At 38.1% G+C, this 19,551-nt stretch overlaps 1 long non-coding RNA gene across 1 annotated transcript in view; it reads right to left on the bottom strand.

Moving 5' to 3' along the window:
* Nucleotides 1–10,104: 10,104 nt before the first annotated feature.
* The window catches only part of LOC130910339 (uncharacterized), a 116,157-nt gene continuing 106,710 nt past the window's right edge, over nt 10,105–19,551 (bottom strand). The window contains exon 4 of the long non-coding RNA XR_009061852.1: nt 10,105–10,457. This is a non-coding gene — a long non-coding RNA (uncharacterized LOC130910339). The remainder of the gene's footprint in view (nt 10,458–19,551) is intronic.

Raw genomic sequence — 19,551 nt, 5'->3', positions numbered from 1 at the left:
GCTGCCAAAGTTCACTCTACTCATTTTACGCTGCCATTTATCTCTCTATATAGATAAAACGGCGCCATCACAGATTGAGCGCGACAATGCGTGAGTGGGTCGTGCAACGCATGCATTAATTGCGTCAAATATTTTAACGTGATACATTTAAAAAAAAAAAAAAATTACCACCGTTATCGGGATAAATTTGATAACCCTACCTTAAGCCTAAAGACTCTGGATGAGTGTAAAATATTATGTCTGTAATGTTAAATTCAATTAGAAAACAATTTAATTAAAATATACATATATATATTTCAAAAAAACATGGCCGATATTTTTGTGCCGATTCCGATACTTTGAAAATGACGTGATCGGACCCGATCGATCGGTATGGCGATCGATCGGAACATCTCTAAAAATAATATTAATAATAAATGAATAAATATAAAATAAGACTGTCATAATTATGACATGACACTATCACAGGCATTACTGAATGCTGATGACAGATGTCATTAAGTGTCATCTGGCAAATTATGTCACGAACTCCTTTTATGTCCAGCTCGGATCTTTTACATCCATTTAAAAGTTAGATAATTTGCCGGATAACACTAAATGAAATCTGTTATAAGCATTCCTTAATGCTCATGACAGTGTCATAACATAATTATAATAGTCTGATGGCGCCACTCTCAAATAAAACATTAACAATACCATAACTAGCAATTAATGAAACAACTGGAACAGTAACTGAAGAAATACCGTAATTTCCCGAATATAAGGCGCACCCGTGTATAATGCGCACCCCATATTTACTTGTAAAATCTAGGGGAAAATATTGTACCCATTTATAACGCGCACCCTAATTTTAGCACCAATAAAAAGAGGAATACAAAAAAACAGAGCTCGTGTACAGATACAGAAATGTCATTTTACTGACTGGTGAAACACAGCACAAGCATAGCACATTGGTAGTTCAAAACATTACCATAAACTGACAATATTTACGGTAATAATATGATTTGACAACTTCTCCAACTTACCAGAATCTAGGAGAAAACAAAACAGATGTGACTTTTCTTTTAAAGGCTGCTGTATAACTTGCTCATGATGAATAAATGTTTCTTCCATGGATTGATACGGTAAAATGAAAGTGAGAACGTTAAGTCGGAAATCCATGAGAGCTCATCGCTATCAACACGACAGTATCAATAGGAACTATTGCATTTATTTGGGTTTGAGTTTCCCGAGGGACAAATATAGTTGACGGACACAGAAAGTCTGTGTGCTTACGTTTGTTATGGTCCGAGTTGTGGAGCTGCAATAAACGTTGACTCAAATGAGTTCAAGAAATTAAATTCTGTGCTTTATGAAGAGTGAAAAAAGCAGAATTTAACACGGACGAAATCATTCGGCCGATTAGAGTGAAGTATTACCGAAACAAAATGGTGACGTCACGTACCGTAATGGTCGGCAACGGGTTGCCGCATACGTTTCTTCAACACAACGTGGCCGTGTCAATTAAAAAAAAATCGGTTATATACAATATGTAATATATATATATTTCTGTCTCCATCCATGTACCCGTTTATAATGCGCACCATGATTTTACAAGTTGATTTTGGGGGAAAAAGTGCGCGTTATATTCGGGAAATTACGGTAATTAGCACAGAACATGAATTTTGATTGTCATTTACATCCGTAGTGCTGCAATGCATGCTAGGAGGCATGTTGCACAATAACAGTGTTGACAGCAGGTGGCAGCAGAGGTTGACTGTCTCCCCCAAGGGAGCAGTGATAGCCAAATGAAGCCTCTTGAAACAATGCAATTGCAGCCAATTGGTTCAAAGCTTCATGGTGGTTCATTTGGTCTTATGATAGTCGTATGATGCCGCTGTCAAATAAAGTGTTACCGATCGGGTCCGATCACGTCATTTTCAAAGTATCAGAATCGGCAAAAAAATATCGGACATGCCTTTTTTTTAATATATATATATTTTTTAATTAAATTGTTTTCTAATTGTATTTAACGTGACAGACAAAATGTCTCACATTCATCCAGTCTTTAGTTTTGGCTTAAAGTAGGGCTATGAAATTTATCGTGTAAACGGCGGTAATTAATTTTTTTTTAATTAATCACGTTAAAATATTTAATGCAATTAACACATGCGCTGCACGACCCACTCACGCATTGTCGCCTTCAATCGTTTTACGTTTTACCTGTATATAGAGCTAACAGGCAGCGTAACATGAGTAGAGAGAATTTTGGCAGTCTTTGGAGCCTATTTTTAATTGGCTAAAGCCTTAAAATCCCTCTCTCAACAATTAGATATATCGTTGGAAGCAATGTGGGGAAGAACGGTAGTGGTTGATCTTTTCCTTAATACCCTATGTTACTTCCCAACGCAGAGAAGATATATCAATTGGTGCCACTACGCACGGTCATGGTTGCACTTCCCATCATGCATCTGGGCAGAACAGTTAAATGGCTACAGTATCATTTACTGAAAGCTCAACAAATACACTAGGTGGCAATATTTAGTCACAATATACAAAGTCACATTTATCCTTTAAGAATTACAAGTCTTTCTATCCGTGGATCCCTCTCACAGAAAGAATGTTAATTATGTAAATGCCATCTTGAGGATTTATCGTCATAATAAACAAATACAGTACTTATGTACTGTATGTTGAATGTATATATTCGTCAGACTTTTATTCATTTTTTTTAATGCATTGCCAAAATGTATATGATCGGGAAAAATTATCGGGAATGATTGGAATTGAATCGGGAGCAAAAAAAAAAAGCAATCGGATCGGGAAATATCAGGATCGGCAGATACTCAAACTAAAACGATCGGATCGGGAGCAAAAAAACATGATCGGAACAACCCTAGTTACCGGTTAATATTTTTTGGTGTAAATATCCCATAATACAGTGAGGACAGCCGCGGCTTATAGTCCAGTGCGCCTTCTCTATGAACAAATGCCGTTTTCGTGTCAAATTTAGTGGGTGCGCCTTATAGTGTGAAAATTACAGTAAGTTTGTTTGATTGTACATGTGTCCACGAAAATTTAAACCGTGAATCAATCCAACAATCTGAAACTTCAATTAACAGAACTCGAACCCCCTTTGAGATTCTCATCCGTCTCCTTGCAGCAGACCGGAAAAAAACATCAACCAAAGTTTCCACAAACAAAAAAATGTTCCCGACATGTTTGGAGGATTCTGGTAAGCGATCCAAAGCAACGTGTTCCAGCAGGCCTATCGGCGAATGATTATGCTGACGGCCAAAACAGTTCATAAAAATCCATACAAACGGGCATTCATTCAAAATCATGTCAAGATTTAGTTTGAACGTTTAAACAGACACAATGGCCATGTAATATTCCTGCCAGCATCTTTTACAGTCCTCTGTTCGACTTCACTTTCATGCCTGGACAGTTTTATCGAAACGGGAGTATGGGACCGCTACTGCTTTCATTCCAGGTGAGATGAAAATTTGCTCAAGCAGGAAGGAAGCAGGAAGAGCTGTTCATTATTAAAACCGTAGGTGGTGCTTAGTTGTAAATGTGTAACAAATTATTTTACTTCAGGTTTTTGAATTACAAGTAGTAGCAAGAACGATGATGATTTAAGTTGTATCTAAACTGTTGCTGCGTAAGACGATTAATGTGTTTGCTTTGAATCAGCTGATCCCGTTTAATCCCTTGTTTGCTAAACATTTGCTTCAAAACGACCCATTCATTTTTGCCTGAATATTTCATGAGCGATCAGATGCACAACAGATGCTCTCTTTGCCCTTTATTCCGATGCGTGTGGTGGGTCACAGTTCAGCGGTGGAGCTTTAAATGAGGCCTGGCGAGGTTGGCTGCTTCTTACAGCTGGATTACCTGCTTCCCGTGAACAGACGTGCTGTGTCTTTTGCCAAAATAGCTACAGTAAATGGATGGTAGGCTCTTGGTTATGCTTTAGAGGCAGACTTTTTGGAAGAAAAAGGGATTCTATATTGCTAAAAATTAGGGTTGTTCCAATCATGTTTTTTTGCTCCCGATTCAATTCCAATCATTCCCGATAATTTTTCCCGATCATATACATTTTGGCAATGCATTAAGAAAAAAATGAATAAAACTCGGACAAATATATACATTCAACATACATTACGTAAGTACTGTATTTGTTTATTATGACAATAAATCCTCAAGATGGCATTTACATTATTAACATTCTTTCTGTGAGAGGGATCCACGGATAGAAAGACTTGTGACTTTGTATATTGTGACTAAATATTGCCATCTAGTGTATTTGTTGAGCTTTCAGTAAATGATACTGTAGCCATTTAACTGTTCTGCCCAAATGCATGATGGGAAGTGCAACCATGACTGTGCGTAGTGGCACCAATTGATATATCTTCTCTGCGTTGGGAAATAACATAGGGTGTTAAGGAGAAGATCAACCACTACCGCTCTTCCCCACATTGCTTCCCACGATATTTCTAATTGTTGAGAGAGGGATTTTAAGGCTTTAGCCAATTAAAAAGAGGCTCCAAAGATTGCCAAAATTCTCTCTACTCACTTTACGCTGCCTGTTAGCTCTATATATAGGTAAAATGGCGCCATTAGAGATTGAATGCAACAACGCGTGAGTGGGTCGTGCAGCGCATGCTTAAATTGCATTAAATATTTTAACGTGATTAATTTTTAAAAAATTAATTACCACCGTTTACGCGATAAATTTTTATAGCCCTAATTTAAGGCAAAACTAAAGACTCTGGATGAATGTAAGACATTTTGTCTGTAATGTTAAATACAATTAGAAAATGATTTAATTAAAATATAATATATATTTATTAAAAAAAGGCATGTCCGATATTTTTTTGCCGATTCCGATACTTTGAAAATGACTTGATCAGACCCGATCGATCGGGATGACATCTTTACTAAAAATGTTACTTCTCCACCATTACAGAAAGGTTTTTTTAAAAAAACTACTGTAATTTCCGGATTATAAGCCACCACCCACCAAATTTGACACTGATATGGCATTTGTTTATAGATAACACGCACTGGACTATAAGCTGCAGCTGTCCTTATGGGATATTTACACCAAAAGATATTAACCGATCACACTTTATTTGACAGCGGCATCATAAGACTGTCATAAGACCAAATGAACCACCATGAAGCGTTGAACAAACTGGCTGCAAAGCTTCATTGCTTCAAGAGGCTTCATTTGGCCATCACTGCTCCCTTGGGGGAGACAGTCAACCTCTGCTGCCACCTGCTGTCAACACTGTTGTTGTCCAACATGCCTCCTAGCATGCATTGTAGCACTACAGATGTAAATAACAATCCAAAATTCATGTTCTGTGCTAATTATTTCTTCAGTTACTGTTCCAGTTGTTTCATTATTTGCTACTTCTGGAATTCTGGTCACACATTTGACAGTGGTGCCATAAGACTGTCATTAAATCATCATAATTATGATATGACACTGTCATGAGCATTAATGAATGCTTACAACAGATGTCATTTAGTGTTATCCGGCAAATTATCTCACTTTTAAATGGATGTAAACTATCCAAGCTGGACAAAAAAATGGAGTTAGTGACATAATTTGACATTTGAACCAATTGGCTGGAAAGCTTCATTTGTCCATCACGGCTCCCTTCTAGTAGACAGTCAACCTCTGCTGCCACCTGCTGTCTACACTGCTGTTGTCCAACATGCCTCCTAGCATGCATTGCAGCACCACAGATGTCAATAACAATCAAAATTCATGTTTTGCGCTAATTATTTCTTCAGTTACTGTTCCAGTTGTTTCATTAATTGCTACCATCATTTTCGGACTTTAAGGCACACCTGACTATAATTAATCATATTTGACACAAAAACTGCATTTGTTCAGGGATAAGCCGCACTGAACTATAAGCCTCCCACTGTATTATGGGATATTTACACCAAAACATAATAACCGGTAACACTTTGTTTGACAGCGGCATCAAAAGACCAAATGAACCACCATGAAGCTTTGCAGACAATTGGTTCAAAGCTTCAAGAAGTTCATTTGGCTATCACTGCTCCCTTGGGGGAGACAGTCAACCTCTGCTGTCAACACGGTTTTCATCCAACACACCTCCTAGCATGCATTGCAGCACTACAGATGTAAATGACAAACAAAATTCATGTTCTGTGTTAATTATTTCTTCAGTTACTTTTCCAGTTGTTTCATTAATTGCTACCATAATTTTCAGACTATCAGGCGCACCTGACTATAAGCCGCCACCCACCAAATTTCACGAAAACGGCATTTTTTCAGCGATAAACCGCACTGAACTATAAGCCGCAGAAGTCCTCACTGTTTTATGGGATATTTACACCGAAAGATACTGACCGGTAACACTTTATTTGACAGTGGCATCAAAAGACCAAATGAACCACCATGAACCAATTTGAACCAATTGGCTGCAAAGCTTCATTGTTCCAAGAAGCTTCCTTTGGCCATCACTGCTCCCTTGGGGGAGACAGTAAACCTCTGCTGTCAACACGGTTGTCATCCAACATACCTCCTAGCATGCATTGCAGTGCTACAGATGTAAATAGCAGTCAAAATTCATGTTCTGTGCTAATAAGTTCTTCAGTTACTGTTCCAGTTGTTTCATTAATTGCTACCATAATTTTCGGACTATAAGGGACACCTGACTATAAACCGCCACCCACCAAATTTGACACGAAAACTGCATTTGTTCAGATATAAACCGCACTGGACTATAAGCCACAGCTGTCCCTACTGTATTATGGGATATTTACACCCAAAAGATATTAACCGGTAACACTTTATTTGACAGCGGCATCAAAAGACCAAATGAAGCACCATTAAACAAAATGGTTGCCAAGCTTCATTTCTTCAAGAAGCTCCCATGGGAGAGATAGTCAATCTCTGCTGTCAACGTTGTTGTCATCCAGCATGCCTCCTAGCATGCATTGCAGCACTACAGATGTAAATAGCAATCAAAATTCATGTTCTGTGCTAATTATTTCTTCAGTTACTGTACCAGTTGTTTCATTCATTCATAGTTATGGTATTTAGTAACACTTTATTTGACAGTGGCGCCATAAGACTGTCACAAAATCATCATAATTATGACATGATACTGCCATGAACATTAATGAATGCTTATGACAGATGTCGTTTTGGGTCATCCGGCCAATTATCTCACTTTTGAATGGATGTAAAAGATCCCTAATGACATCTGTCACAAGCATTCATTTATGCCCATTACAGTCTCATGTCATAATTATGACGGTTTTATGGCAGTGTTATGACGCTGCTGTCAAATAAAGTGTTGCCTATTAACCCACATAAATCAACAAATTAGCCGCACTGGACTATAAGCCGCAGGATTCAAAATGAGGGACAAAAATTAGCGTCTTATAGTCGGTAATTACGGTAATTTTAAAAAATGAGTTTAAAGTAACATAAAGTCAGGAACTCACTCAAAGGAACACAATGACACATAACAGCCACAATAAACTGACAAAGACTGAAATAAAACAAGGAACTAAATAAAAATAACACTGACGCAACAATCGGGAACACCTGGACAAGGCACGCTTGAAACTTGTGGATATAAAAAGCTATTCATTAGACAAGACGGAACTAGGAAAACAAGGAAAGACAAAGCATAAAGGGTGAAATGTTACATTCTGCTACATTGATTCCTTAGGTGAACAAGGGAAAACAAAATTGTGGATGAGGGGTGAAAAAAATATTCATTAATCTTCTGAACCGCTTATCCTCACGAGGGTTCTGGAGCCTAACCCAGTGAACAACGGGCAGGAGACGGGGTACACCCTGACCTGGTTACCAGCCAATCGCACCGCACATAGAGACAAACAACTATTCACGCACACCTACAAACAGTTTGTACTAGTGTACAATCAGCCTAACATGCATGTTTTTGGAATGTGGGAAGAAGCCGGAGTACCTGGAGAGAACATGCGAATTCCACACAGTAAGGACGAAGGTGGGATTGAACCAATAATCTTGGAACTGTGAGGCGGACATGCTAACCACTCTGCCACTGTGGCGACGTCTTTTTAAAAAAAGTTTTATATCGGAAAGGCGCAATCACAAACAAATCATGAGTTTGGATGAGAAAGATTTCACTATCAGTTCTCTGATTCCATAGGTGGAAAAGGGAAAACAAGCAAGTTCTATCGGCCTAATTTCCATCTGATTACCACAACATATTTTCAGTAGTGTTGTATATTTAAAGCAACGCTTTGTAACTTAACAGTTTTGGTCGATTTTAGCGACGTCGGTGGACAAAAGCAGAAGTGTTTTGCTTTAAGGAAGACTAGCACACCCCCGTACAGTGCTGTAAAATCATTATCAATCAAAAATCAATCTCCCATTTCTCTTTCCAGCGGCTGTGTGAAGGATGAATAGTAATAAGTAGGGCTGTCAAACGATTAAAATTTTTAATCAAGTTAATCACAGCTTAAAAATTAATTAATCGTAATTAATCGCAATTCAAACCATCTATAAAATATGCCATATTTTTCTGTAAATTATTGTTGGAATGGAAAGACACAAGAGGGATATATACATTCAACATACTGTACATAAGTACTGTATTTGTTTATTATAACAATAAATCAACAAGATGGCATTAACATTAACATTCTGTTAAAGCGATCCATGGATAGAAAGACTTGTAGTTCTTAAAAGATAAATGTTAGTACAAGTTATAGAATTTTTTTATTAAAACCCCTCTAAATGTTTTCGTTTTAATAAAATTTGTAAAATTTTCAATCAAAAATTAAACTAGTAGCTCGCCATTGTTGATGTCAATAATTACACAATGCCAGTCGCGCCAAAGCGCCAGCAGAGGGAGACAAAAAAACACAAGTAACAAGTGGACATGACACTGTTCTGTCATTTTAATCTGTTTGAGCGGGGCATGTGCGTTAATTGCGTCAAATATTTTAACGTGATTAATTTAAAAAATTAATTACCGCCCGTTAACGCGATAATTTTGACAGCCCTAGTAATAAGGTAATGAATCCAGTTGTGGCTAAACAATAGCATATGAGGGTTATCAATCATGTGGCTTGAGACCACTCAACAATGTTCAGAAATTAATAAACATATATATAATATAAAAATGTATAAATTAAAAATAACTGAAAAAAACTCAAGTCAGGAAATAACAAAATAAATAAAAATTCTGCCTTCCATCAGGTAAAACATTACTGGTTTTGTCCACAAGCACAGCCAAACTTTACAAAAAAAAAACAAAAGCTTCTGCTTTAAAACCACATGTGTTGCTGGGCTGCTTTAAAACCACATGAATATAATAAAAATGAAAATTGGGGCGAAAGGGACAAACCTCGGTTCACTACATTTCTCGCAGTTTAATTAACGTTAACAAGAGAAAACACTTCTCGCAAACCAGCTTCCAACACAGGTTTTGCAGGTTAGCAAATTCATACCATTTAATGTTATGCTAACGCTGATACAGGTCAGACTCGGACTTTCAGTAGCAAAATTAGTGGTGTGTTCCCCACATCCACAACATTGACGTCTTTTTACATTACTTACAGTGGCTGCGGCTCCTGCTGGCCCAAAAAAAATTTTTAATATCGCTCCTCTTCGAAGGGGACGGAAGAGGCTGCATGTAGCTGGGGCTGTGAGTGTGTGTGGTTGTCAAGTCATCAGCCAATCAAACGTGCATTTGGGCGGAAAAAAAATGGACTGGCACATTCATCAGGGAAAAGGGCTACATTTAAGTTCAAACATAATTAAAATAATCATTCACTTAATAATGGGAGAGTCAATTACATGCTTAATACATATGGGGAGACAATCTAAATTACTCATACAACTGAAGTCATTATATAATGTAAAAAGGTTGCTTAAAAGTTGGTGGGAATTTGAGCATCCTAAAAAGTTGCTAGTGTTATGTCCCTACCACCCCTATGCAAAGCTAGGCCCTTGCATTCAACTAGTTGTCAGTCGACATATTATCACAAATGCTATGAAAATATTTAATAAAGGTTGAAAAGTTACCTAGTGGTGCTTTATGCAGTTTCTATAGCTGTCTAAAAGCCTACTTTTTCTGTATGCGTCATTATTCGCAACATTAAGTTCCAGTCTGAAAGGAAATCTGCAAAACTACTAAAAAGGGCTCATCATGAATAACAAACACCTCCGATTCTGTCTGAGTAAAAAAATGGAAATGAAACCTGAGCGTCCAATCCACAGTGGCGCTGTAGCTATCTGGCAGATGCCCATATAATTACAGGCTTGCTGTAGTAAATGTCGTCCTCCCTCCCATCCTCCTGCAAGGATCCGCCCTCACGGTTCAGCAGGCAGGCAGCATTAGCTCCGTGACGCTCCCACTTCCACCGGTGAGGTCTTATGGAAACATTCGAGTGGACGCGGCCGGCAATTTCACTCCCTTGTGGTTCTGGTGGGGGGGAGAAGTGATGGGATGAACATGCAGCAAAGCCTCAAGCAGATCTAACATGGACGTTTCTTCTCAGGCTTATTGATTGGAAACAGGGCTCATTAGCTGTCAGTTTATTTCCGTCCGCAACGAGCAGGTGACACGCGTCATCGCCGAGAGGGCTCCAGCTAGATTTCATTTTGCGGTCATTAGCGTGTCACTTCCTGTTTCAACCACTAATCGGCGTCTAACAAGAGTTTGTGCGTGAAAGATTCATACAGGGGAGAACAGGGAGGCCATGGTTATCAGTTTTCGTTTTCGGCCCACAATTCCTGAGATGGAAATGGCAAAAGAAGGGGGTAGAAGAGAGAAAATAAACAAATGTGTAATTTTGTGAAGGTGTAACCCCTAGCAAATGATGAGTTTGGATCAGATTGCACTATTGGCACCCTGATTGCTTAGTTAGAAAAGGGAAAACATGAAAGTGACTGAGGGAAGAGAAACAAAATATGTGCAAACAAAACAAAAGGTTCCACTTTGAAGAAATAATGAGTTTGCATAAGAATGATTTCACTATCAATGTTTCGATTGCTTAGGTGGAAAAGGGAAAACAGGTGGGTGTAAGAGGGTAAAAAAAAAAAAAAGCAAAATTTTTTCATATTGTGAAGGTGTAACCACTAACAAATAAAAGTTTGGATCAAACATATTTCACTATCAGCACCCCCTGGACTGGCTGGAAAAGGGAAAACAAGAGAATGCATGAGGGGAGAACAAAGAAACAGACAAAAATATGAACATTTCATGAAGATGTCACTACTAAGTAATAATGACTGTAATCACTGATCGCTTAGTTGAAAAAGGGAAAATAAGGTGACTGAGGGGAAAAACCCAACAAAATATATGCAAACAAAACAAAAGGTTTCACTATTAAGAAATCATGAATTTCCATGAAAATGATTTCACTATCAATGTTTCGATTGCTTAGGTGGAAAATGGAAAACAAGTGGATGGATGAGGAAAAAAACAACAAAATGCTTTCATATTGTGAACGTGTAACCACGAAAAATGATAGTTTGGATCAAACATATTTCACTATCAGCACCCCTGGGGCTGGAAAAGGGAAAACAAAATTTAAAAAAAAAAAAAAAAAAAGGGGGGGAAAGGGAAAACAAGAGGGCGCATGAGGGAAAAACAAACAAAATGTGTACATTTTGTGAAGATGTCACGACTAAGCAATATTGACTTTAATATCTGATTGTTTAGTTGGAAAAGGGAAAACAAGAAGGTGACTGGGGGAAAACAACAAACAAAATATGTGCAAAGAAAAGGTTTCAACATTAAGAAATCATGAATTTCCATGAAAATGATTTCACTATCAGTATTTCGATTGCTTGGGTAGAAAAGGGGAAACAAGTGGATAGATGAGGGTAAATAAAACAAAATGTTTTCATATTGTGAAGGTCTCTATCGGGTCACTATCAGCACCCCCAGGGCTGGAAAAGGGAAAACAAGAGGGCACATGAGGGGAAAACAAACCAACAAAATGTGTACATTTTGTGAAAATGTCACTACTAAGCAAAAATGACTTTAATGACTGATGGCTTAGTTGGAAAAGGGAAAACAATAAGGTAACTGAGGGGGAAAAAAACAAAATAAGTGCAAACAAAACAAAAGGTTTCACTATTAAGAAATAAAGAATTTGCATGAAAATGATTTCACTATCAATGTTTCGATTGCTTTGGTGGAAAAGGGAAAACAAGTAAATGGATGAGGGTAAAAAAAAAAAAAAAAAAAAGTTTTCATATTGTGAAGGTGTAACCACTAATAAATGATAGTTTGGATCAAACACGTTTCACTATCAGCACCCCCCAGGGCTGGAAAAGGGAAAACAAGAGGGTGCATGAGGGAAACAAACTAATAAAACAAGTACATTATGTGAAGATGTCACTACTTATGGTACTTAATTAAATTTCCATATTGTAAAGGGGTTATCATGAACAAATTATGAGTTTAGCTAAAAAAAAAAAACATTTACTATTAGTGCCCTGATTCCTTAGGTGGAATAGGGAAAACAAAAAAGTGGATAAGGGAAAAGAAACTTGTTGATTTTGCGAAGGTGACTCTACTGAGACATAATGAGTCTGCTTGAAAATTATTTCGACATTTCCTTAAGTGGAAAAATAAGAGGGTGCATAAGAGAAAAGAAACATCATGTATTTAGGCTTCAATGTCAGTGAATGAGTTCAGTAAGGATAAATTGCAAGATTTGCTCACAAAACAAAACAAAAAAAAAAAAAAAACAAATACAGTTAAAAGAAGTGTAAAAGAATTCCGAGCACCAGATGTCGAGTTGTAACACCTACGTTGTAGATAAATCCCACCATAAAACCCCACCCCCAGACAAGTCGCTATCTCCTCATCTTTGGACTTTAATGAGACCTCCAGCTTCTCCAACTTCCTCTAACGTGATAAGAAACCACGCAATCAGAGTCTGGGGGCCTCATTTCCATTCGATTATGGGACCAAGCGTCTGCGAATGTTCGCGTCTACATCTGAAACAGCTAAAACTGACCCCCAGCCTGTCTAAATACCAATAAACGTCCATCTCTGTCACCGAACACACGCTGACGCTAGATTAGGAAAATAAAATAAAAGCATTTTCATCATGAAGTTGAATATTCTCACTGATTTAAGCAGTTCCTGAGCCATTTGCATTCATTTGATTTGAGGAAGTGCATGCGTTGACTTTAACAAAGATTTGCTAATGACTTGAACTTTCCTCTGAGGGAAGCTCAACACACCACTGATTTATTATTTCACATTCACTTCCCGCCTTCCCCGGGCAAATATTATTATCATTCAGCTTTGTTGGTCACAGTGCAAATAAGTTCGTATTTGGTTTCACAGATGGCGGGATTACAATATGCAAATGAGCTGACTATGAAGGAAAATATGGAGGTTTTTTTTTCTTTCTTTGCTGGTGATTATTTTGGGGGGACAGATGGAGCGGGCTCCAATGTTTACTAATGAATATATTAATTGCATCAAAATAGGCAAGTTTCATTTGACTGGTTCGTGTTATATTCAATACATATACTGTTATTAACTCATTGACTACCATTGATGGCAATAGACTTCCAATCCATTTGAAATTTAAATAAAAAGCACAGTGGGGCAAATAAGTATTTAGTCAACCACTAATTGTGCAAGTTCTCCCACTTGAAAATATTAGAGAGGCCTGTAATTGTCAACATGGGTAAACCTCAACCATGAGAGACAGAATGGAAAAAAAAACAGAAAATCACATTGTTTGATTTTTAAAGAATTTATTTGCAAATCATGGTGGAAAATAAGTATTTGGTCAATACCAAAAGTTCCTCTCAATACTTTGTTATGTACCCTTTGTTGGCTATAACGGAGGCCAAACGTTTTCTGTAACTCTTCACAAGGTTTTCACACACTGTTGCTGGTATTTTGGCCCATTCCTCCATGCAGATCTCCTCTACATCAGTGATGTTTTGGGGCCGTCATTGGGCAACACGGACTTTCAACTCTCTCCACAGATTTTCTATTGGGTTGAGATCTCCGACGTCGGCCCGTATGTCCACCGAGAATGCGCCAATTTCGGCTTTCAACGACGAGCTGAAACCTGCTCCCCGCTAGGGGCTGGCCGATCGGTGAAGGCTATCACCCCCACCGCCGTGTGTGACATTAGTCGGGGTAGTTTTGTGTGATTTTTTATTTTCAAAAGACGAGGAAGAGACTTGGAAGAGTCGCTCGGTTCGGGTTAGCATGTAGCATAGCTCTCACACTCTTTTGTTTACGCTCTTTCCTTGTCTCGAGTCTCCGCAGGGAAATGACAAGAGCCGAATAACTTTGGTGGCATAAAATACCATTCGGGAGTTTTAAAAAGTCGGCAGTTTTGACCACTATGCAGTAATTTAGCCCTGTCGTATTGAATAAATGCATTTTTTGATATTTCATATTCCATTTAGCACAAGACATTTGTTATGACCATACAATTTATTTAGCAATTGGGGAAAATACTTAGATAAAAAGAATATCCTGTAAAAATATTGGAGTAGAGAGATAAAAACAATTATGATATTTTGCTGCTGTTTTTCACGTTTTCCAAGTTCTGAATCTTCCTCCTCCATTGGGCTGAATTCTAAATCAGCTGAAATCGTTACTCTGCTGACATCATCACCCAGATGGCGGCGCCAGAGCTCTATAATGACAGGAGTAGCTAAACAGCACATTGAAAGACTCATTTCTCGTCATTTGCCAGATTGTTGTATATAGTCGAATAGTCTCAAAATATGATTTTAATTCACATAATAACGCTATTTAAGATTTTTCCATGCTGTCACATGCACTTTAAACATAATCCTTTACTGTCAGTCTACCTGTTAGTGCTGTTAGGTGGAAAAGAGAAAAACGAGGGAATGGATAAGGGAAAACATGTGCTCACATTGTAAAAAGACTTACAATTAGTTTGAATCGAAAAGCTTTTACTCTCGGATCCCCGATTTTTTGGGTGGAAAAGGGAAAACAAGAGGGTGACTATAGGAAAAACACAAATTATATACTTTTTAAAGGTCTTTTCTACAACAAATATTGAATACGGATGAAAAAGCTTTCATCACTTACGTCACGATTCCTTAGGTGGAAAGGGGAAAACAAAAGGGTGAATAAGGGAAAAAATACCTAACAAAGTGGGGTTTACATCGATTTTGGACATCTATTGCCGTCAACGGCACTGAAAAATGATCAATCAACCAGTTTAAATATATTTGACGTGATACAATCTAACGAATGAATACACTCAAATACAAACTAGCAGTCACAAATCACCGTGTGCGTGTATTTATTTGTCTTTCCTCTTTCAGTGCTTGTGTACGCGCAAGGTAATCCCCCCCTTGGCCTGGTGATGACACAAGCCTGTGGGTGGTCTTAATGGTCAACAACTGCTCTGTCAGTTCAGCCACACCAACGCACCAAAGGTGACGAGACTCAACAGGCGCTGTTAGTTCACGCGGGATCAATAAAACGACCAAATTTTAAAATGATGACTAATTCACTTTTTTTTTTTAATGTTCTGTTCCGTGCCAAGTTTGATGAATGAAGAAGCCCAGACGCTTTAAATCATCTGCGAAATTCTGGCCGCTGTTTGTGATGTGATTAACTGCACATGTGTCATGTCTGCAGTTTGTGGCAGTCACACAAGCAGAAAATAAAAGGGAAAAGCACACAAATTAACACTAATGTGCCAGATTTGAAGCACGGGTGGCACAAAACGGGCCGAAAATGCTGATACTCGTTTTACGTGGATTGATTTCTTTTTTTTTTACACCGGAGACGAGCGAGACTGAAACCCGTACGACCCGTTGGCGGTTCGATGGATGAATCCCAGAAGTCTGCTGGGGAGATACGAGTGGAGCGCAAAGGTCAAAGGTGAGAGGGCAAGCCGCGGTAAACATTCGGCAGAGAGGCGTGATTTTCACAGCGGTTTGTTTGATTAAGCTTGAGAATTGAATGAATGACAAGTTGTCAAATTGGGAACATATAGATTGGAATTTTGCATCTTTGAAAAAATTGGAGTGGAAAGACTCCAAAAGAAGAATGCAAAAGTAAAGAAATAAAGTAAAAACTGTAAGAATCCAGATTTACGGAACTACCTCATGTTATCACGAAACACAACTGGAAAAATTACACTTTTTTTTTTAAAAAATGTTATTTTAAAAAATCCACAAATATTTTTCCTAGTATTTTAGTACAATTTTTGCATTTTTTAAATTTTGCGGTAACATGTGCTTAATCGTGTTCCCAAAACACTCTTTCAAGAATTTTCTGGTTTCGAAATTTCTTTCAACAGACATCATTTATACTCAGCCTCGTCCCTTCTTTTATTCCATTGTACCGTATTTTCCGGACTATAGGGCTAGGTTCATACAGCAGGTCTTAATGCACAAATCCGATTTTTTTCCGACTCAGGTGAGGCATTAACTTGACGGTCTGAATGGAAAAAGTCACATAAAAGTGGACCATTTCAAATCTGCTCTACAGTGGGGCAAATAAGTATTTAGTCAACCACTAATTGTGCAAGTTCTCTGTCTTGAGAGACAGAATGTGGAAGAAAAAAACTGAAAATCACATTGTTTGATTTTGAAATAATTTATTTGCAAATCATGGTGGAAAATAAGTATTTGGTCAGTACCAAAAGTTCCTCTCAATACTTTGTTATGTACCCTTTGTTGGCAATAACAGAGGCCAAACATTTTCTGTAACTCTTCACAAGCTTTTGACACAGTGTTGCTGGTATTTTGGCCCATTCCTCCATGCAGATCTCCTCTAGAGCAGTGATGTTTTGGGGCTGCCGTTGGGCAACACGGACTTGTAACTCCCTCCTCACCCCGTGGCATCAAAATAATAACAAAAACGTGGAGCAAAAATCCCAGAACCACACGGGGGGACCTAGTAAATGACCTACAGCAGGGGTGTCCAAACTTTTTGCAAAGGGGGCCAGATTTGGTGTGGGAAAAATGTGGGGGGCCGACCTTGGCTGACGTTCTTTACGTGGAACAATATATTTAAGCAAATTTTAGCAAGCCATTCTGTGTGTCACATTTGCTCTATTTTTTTTTTTTTTTGAATAATTTCAACAATCTCGCAACTAGCCTTTGTGGCGTTCTCTTTCGACTCTCGGCCTATTGCGAAATACTAATGCTGTAAAATTAAACTAGCTTCAAATTGCTTCAATTTCTCGCTACGTATCTTCCCTGTAATCTTGTCGTACATGTCAGTGTGTCTTGTTTGGTAATGTCGCCTCACATTGAACTCTTTAAAAACAGCGACAGTCTCTTTGCAAATGAGGCTGACACAGTTGTTGCGTATTTTAGTAAAGAAATAGTCCAATTTCCACCTATCCTTGAAGTGTCGGCCGTCGCAGTCAACTTTCTTTTTTTTGTTGCCATTTTAGAAAATTAGGAGTAAAGGGTCACACAGGGTAATTTTGCTCAGAGTGCTGCTACCTTTTAGTGGGTAAATGAGAAGCAGCATTTAGTGTGTAAGCTACTTCATATGCTGGTAGCAGTACTGCTGACCAATTTATTAAGTCTGCGTGCGGGCCAGACGTTAGTGATTTTATGACAGAGGCTGGGGGCCGTATGAAACTTGACCACGGGCCGCATTTGGCCCCCGGGCCGGACTTTGGACATGTCTGACCTACAGAGAGCTGGGACCACAGTAATAGTAACACAATGCGCCACTAGGGACTCAAATCCTGCACTGCCAGACGTGTCCCCCTGCTGAAGAAAGTACACGTCCAGGCCCGTCTGCAGTTCGCTAGAGAGCATTTGGATGATCCAGAAGAGGACTGGGAGAATGTGTTATGGTCAGATGAAACCAAAATAGAACTTTTTGGTAGAAACACAGGTTCTCATGATCATGAAAATATGTAGACTATTTAAACATTAAGAAAACTTGCGTTTTTTTTCTGCCAACTCGAAGAAATGAAAATAAATTGCTGCTTTTTTTCGTGTCACTCCAACAAAAAAACAAAAAAAATTGTGTTTTTCGGGCTGGGCCTGCAAATCTAGTTAATTGATCGGGCTCGGGACGGGTCGGGCTTCAATACCAGCGGGTCGGGCTGGATTTTTTAAGCTCAATTGCACATATATAGTGGGCTAGGCCTACATTTAACTTTTGTTCTACATTGCAATTTAGTTGATGTTTTGTTTGCAACTGAACTGATCCCTGGATTGATATTGCGATAAAGATGCTGCTGCACTACAATATTTTCTCAGTCGTTTTCTTTAATATTTACTTGAATATTTTTATTGATGGGTCGTTGTGACTAAAATACATATATACTGTTATTACTGATTTTGCACAGGAGTTCAGATGTTGCACTGTGTGAAAGGCTGCTACTGTGTGTAAAAAAGAGAAAACCCTGGTCTCATTCAAAGCACTAATTAAATGCTGTGATCTGTTTTTTTTTTTATATATATATATACATATATCTGAAAGTATTTTCATTTGACTTCAACCAGGAGTGACACAAGAGCCAATAAAAACTGGTTTAATGTCTGACCGCTTGTGTTGCCTCATGATTCATGAAAAATATGCTTTGCTTTAGAATTTTAATGTATCCCAGGCTTTAACGCATCGCGATGCATTGCCCAATCGAACCGAATCGAATCGTGACCCTCTGAATCGAATCGTGGCCCTCCGAATCGTAATCGAATCGAATCGTGAGGGCAGTGCCGATGCACACCTCTATTGTCTACCATGTTGTGTTTTTTAGGATGTAGTTATCTGAAAAACTGTTAATTAGGGGTGTCAAACGATTAAAATTTTTAATCGATTTAATTACAGCTTAAAAATTAATTAATCGTAATTAATCGCAATTCAAACCATCTATAAAATATGCCATATTTTTCTGTAAATTATCGTTGGAATGGAAAGATGAGACAAAAGATGGATATATACATTCAACATACGGCACATAAGTACTGTATTTGTTTATTATAACAATAAATTAACAAGATGGCATTACCATTATTAACATTCTGTTAAAGCGATCCATGGATAGAAAGACTTGTAGTTCTTAAAAGATAAATGTTAGTACAAGTTATAGAAATTTCATATTAAAACCCCTCTTAATGTTGTCCTTTTAATGAAATTTGTAAAATTTTCAATCAAAAAATAAACTAGTAGCCCGCCATTGTTGATGTCAATAATTACTTACACAATGCTCATGGGTGCTGAAGCCTATAAACTCAGTCGCACCCAAGCGCCAGCAGTGGGCGACAAAACTCCGAAAAACACAACAAGTACACATGTCACTGTGCTGTCATTTTAATGTTTGAACGGGGCATGCGCGTTAATTGCGTGAAATATTTTAACGTGATTAATTTAGAAAATTAATTACCGCCTGTTAACGCGATAATTTTGTCAGCCCTACTGTTAATATGTTATGTTAACCTAGTATTTCACCTCTTTTCTCTATTTTACTATTACAGTGGTACCTCGACATACGATCGCATTGACATCGGACGTAAAAATCGACTCGCCATTTGTCTCGGCATATGGCGACAATGCTCGAAATACGACG

Source organism: Corythoichthys intestinalis, chromosome 22 (assembly GCF_030265065.1).
Source record: "Corythoichthys intestinalis isolate RoL2023-P3 chromosome 22, ASM3026506v1, whole genome shotgun sequence".
Taxonomy (NCBI): Eukaryota; Metazoa; Chordata; class Actinopteri; order Syngnathiformes; family Syngnathidae; genus Corythoichthys; species Corythoichthys intestinalis.
The sequence above is the reverse complement of the archived record's forward strand: the minus strand, read 5'-3'. Positions and strand labels throughout refer to the sequence as shown.